The sequence below is a fragment of the Dipodomys spectabilis genome, unplaced genomic scaffold (assembly GCF_019054845.1).
Source record: "Dipodomys spectabilis isolate Male_0828 unplaced genomic scaffold, ASM1905484v1 ptg000286l, whole genome shotgun sequence".
In the NCBI taxonomy this organism is placed as follows: Eukaryota; Metazoa; Chordata; class Mammalia; order Rodentia; family Heteromyidae; genus Dipodomys; species Dipodomys spectabilis.
This window is the reverse complement of record NW_024870963.1, coordinates 827,489-831,882: the sequence shown is the minus strand read 5'-3', so window position 1 is coordinate 831,882 and position 4,394 is coordinate 827,489.

Below are 4,394 nucleotides of genomic sequence, written 5' to 3'. Positions count from 1 at the left end.
GAGTTGAACATCAGTTCTGCCTAAGGTCTGTGGGATCCACAGAGCTGAGCCCGGGCCTTAAGGGAGCCATGGAGTGCACTCGAACAATCCTGCCAGCAGAGGGCGAGAACGGCCTGAACATTCTTTTTTCTCTCCCTCTCTCCCTCTCTCTCCTCTCTCTCCCTCTCTCCTTTCCCTCCCTCTCTCCTCCCACCCCCCTCCCCCCAGCTGTTCATCTTCTTTCTTACCTGGCATCTTGGAGAGTGGGAGCTGCCGTGTGGGTGAGCTGGAGAGGGCAGGAAGCATCTTCCTCGGGGAAACCTTCTGGGGCTGTGGCCACAGCCAGCAGGGCGCTGCCCAGGCCAGTGCATTTGCTCTGCTGTTGGCTGAGCTCTCCCTACTAGTAGCTACTGAGTCACAAAACAGAAGTTTTAATTATCAATCCACTGGCTTTGCATTGTCTGCTCTACCTTCCTCTTCTTCGGGTTTGTTCTTTTCAGGGTAAGGTGATCTAGGGACACATGTATTACTGAGCACCTACTGTGTACCCACAGAGACTTAGGCACAGCTGATTTAGTGTGATGGAGAAGGAAAGGTGGTCAGGACCTCTGCGGCGCTGAGTGGGTGCACCCAGCACTACTGCAGGCAGTACCGTTCAGAATCCACTCTTCAATAGGAACTGGAGAGAACATGCCTGTATAACCTGGCCATTCTGTCCTCCTTCATGGGGACAGTCCAGAGGCCGCCATTGCTGCCAGTTTCTTGGGATCCTATCATAGGGACTGTAGCTATGAGCATGTGTCCACCCACACAGTCCTTCATTCTGGTATATGTATCTATGTACTACAATCCCCTTAGCAAGTAGAAGCAAATATTTCACAGGGAGAAAGGGAAGGGAAATCGATGAGTAGGACCTGGAGGGCAGGGAAGAAGGGAAAGACAAATTTGAAGGGTACAAAGGTGAAGGAGCATGGAAGGATATTAGTACTTAAGTGTTTGTTCATGAATCTAAATAATATTAATTAAAGGTCACTGGCAGCCCTTTTTACTTGAGTTATTGTGAGGTTGGTGTTGCATTCTTCCCCTGTGGAGCCTCAGAACACAATCTTTTAAAAAAAAAATTTATTGTAAAGGTGATTACAGAGAGGTTACCATTACATAGGTAAGGTCATGAGTACATTTCTTTTTGAACCCTTATCTCCTCCCTCATTTTTACCCGTTTCCCAGCCTCCAAGAGACATTTTTCTTTTTGTCAATTGTGGGGCCTGAACGCTGAGGCTGGGTGCTGTCCCTCAGCTCTTCAACTTGAGGCGAGTGCTCTACCCCTTTTCCTGCACTCTACCCCTTTTTCTGCTTATGTGTTTCTGAAGAATCAAACCCAGGCCTCGTGCACTCAAGGCAAGCACTCTACCACTGAGCCACCTTCCCAACCCCAGAACACAATCTTCTTAAGGCCTCCTACATGGCTAAAAAGACAGTCCTCAACCACCCAACCTGACTTGTTTGTTGGGTGGAGGTCTACTTAATATTTTCTTCTGATGGACTTGATCAATCTCCCAAATAGCTGGGATTACAAGCATGACCCCCATGCTTGCTCTCTTCTCTATTTTGTAAATCTTAGCTGGTCTTTGAAGATGTCAGACACATTTCTGCCTTTTAGTCATCTTGGCCCATACCGCCCACCTGAATGTGCACGGTTGATTTTCTCAATCCTGAAAGTGTGTTCAGAAGTAAATTTGTCAATGAGACCTGTCTCAATCTTCTCTGACTAAAATACTACTCATATGAAAATGAATAAATTATACTGCATTATAGTAGTTCCTTACCTACATTATAGTAATTCCTCACTTGCTCTTCAGCACCTCTCCAAATATGTGATCTCTCAGATGTTCTGAGATGCGTTTTAGTTAAACTGTCCTAAGCAACAAGGTATTGTTATGGTCTAACAAGCAGCTTATCAGAACTCATATAATGAAAACAAAATTCAGTTTCTCTCTGGGTCCCTTCTTCTTTCTCCTCTCCTACATCTCGTCTTAGGTTAAATGTTGCTCACATATCAGTAATTTGATGGTTGCTACTCCAAACCTTACATTGCCTCAGTGATATCTAGAGCAGGAAGAGGCCTCATTTCCACCCCCAATATCCGTAGTCAATGTTTCTGGCTCTGCTGACGGTCCTTCTCAGAACCCACGACTGGGAGCTGAGAGAAGAGAGTCCTTGCTGCCATTCAGTCAAATGTGGTCCTAGAAACATAGGGGTCCTCCAAATGTTTGTGTGTGAGAGAGACAGAAAGAGAGAGAGAGAGAGAGAATCCTGGGGCTTGAACTCAGGGCCTGGGCACTGTCCCTGAGTTATTTTTACTCCAGGCTAGCACGATACCACTTGAGCCATAGTTCTACTTCTGGCTTTTTGGTGCTTAATTGGAGAGAAGAGTCTCAGACTTTCCTGCCCCAGTTGGCTTTGAACCATAATCCTAGATATCAGCTTCCCAAGTAGCTAGGCATACAGGTGAAAGCCACTGGTGCCCAGCACCCTTAAATCTTTTCTGGTAACTGTGAAATGCTTATCACATCAATGTGGATTTTTATGTATTTCAGCAAATTAGCCTTGTGTGACTGAATGTACAGCAAGTGTAGGAAGTCATGTCCATACAGAGTCAGTCATTAAAGAATAAATTAAACCAGTGCTGTTTTTCTTATTAATATTTTTGTGTTGGAAAACAGGGTAAAGCTGGATGCCAGTGACCCTACCTATAATCCCAGCTTCTTAGGAGGCTGATATCACAGGGTCATGGTTCAATGACAGCCCATATAGGAAAGGCTTATCTCCAATTAATCACCAAAATCACAAAAATGAAAGCATGGCTCGAGTGGTAAAGTACCAGCCTTGAGCAAAAAAGCTAAAGGACCAGGCCCAAGTCCTAAATTCAAATCCCAGTACCAGCATACAGAGAGAGAGGGGGGGGGGGGGTGGGAAGGAAGAGAAAAAACAGTATGACTGTTCAAAACAAACTTAAACTACCCAGGAACCTGGCAAATCCATGAACAGACAAACCTATTTTAAGTAGGCATTAAAAATGGCTATCTACCTGGCTGCTGGTGGCTCATGTCTGTAATCCTAGCTACTTAGAAGGCTCATATATGAGGAACACCATTCAAAAACAGCCAGAGCAGTAAAGTCTGTGAGTCTTATCTCCAATTAACCACCAGAAAACCAAAAGTGGCACTGTGGCTCAAAGTGGTAGAGAACTAGCCTTGAGCAAAAGAGTTCAGGGACAGCGCCAGGCCCTGAGTTCAAGTCCCATGAACAATCTCACCCCCCCGCAAAAAAAAATAATAGCCGTCTAGAGCCAGGTGCCAGTAGCTTATACCTGTAATCCTAGCCACTCAGGAGGCTGAGATTTGAGGCTCATAGTTCAAAGCCAGCCAGGCAGAAAAGTCCATGAGACTCTTATCGCCAATTAACCACAAAAATCTAGAAGTAGATCTGTGACTCAAATGGTAGAACACTAGCCTTGGGAAAAAAAAAAAAAAAAAAAAAGCTTAGGGACAGCACCTAGGCCCTGAACTCAAGCCCCCAGGACTGACACAAAAAAAGGCTGTCTATGCAACTGTGGGCAGGGACAGGAGAAAGAAAATGAGGGAAAGTGAAGGAAGGGCTGACATTGTTCAAAAGAGAAATAAATGTATACATTACCTGAATTGTGAAATGGTAACTCCTCTGTACAACACCTTAATAATAACAATAAGATTGTATTTTTTAAATGTTTGTAGCCTTGCTTAAGCAGCCAAAATTAGCAAAACTGAGCTGGAAGCCAGGCACCAGTACCTCATGCTACCAGTAGCCTATGATCCTAGTAACTCAGGCTGAGATCTGAGGACTGCAGCTCAAAGCCTGCCCAGGCAGGAAAGTCTTTGAGATTCTTTTTTTTTTTTTTTTTCCTTTTTTTCTTTTTTTGGGTCCAGTCGTGGGGCTTGAACTCTGGGCCTGGACGATGTCCCTCAGCTCTTCAGCTCAAGGCTAGCGCTCTACCACTTGAGCCACAGCTCCACTTCCGGCTTTTTTCTTTTTGCTTATGTAGTGCTGAGGAATCGAACCCAGGGCCTCATGCATGCAAGGCAAGCGCTCTACCACTGAGCCACCTTCCCAGCCCTTTGAGACTCTTTTTTTAAAATTTTTTATTGTAAAAAATACTGTACAGAGGGGTTATAGTTACATGAGTAAGGTGATGAGTACATTTCCTATCGAGCATTGTTACCTCCTCCTTTGTTTATCTTTGAGACCCATATTTCCAATTAACCACCAAAAGCTGGAAGTGGAACTGTGGCCTGTGTTAGAACACAAGTCATGAGCAGAAAAGCTGGGGACAATGCCACACACATACACTATTAATTCAGAATTTCAAATTGCAGGCA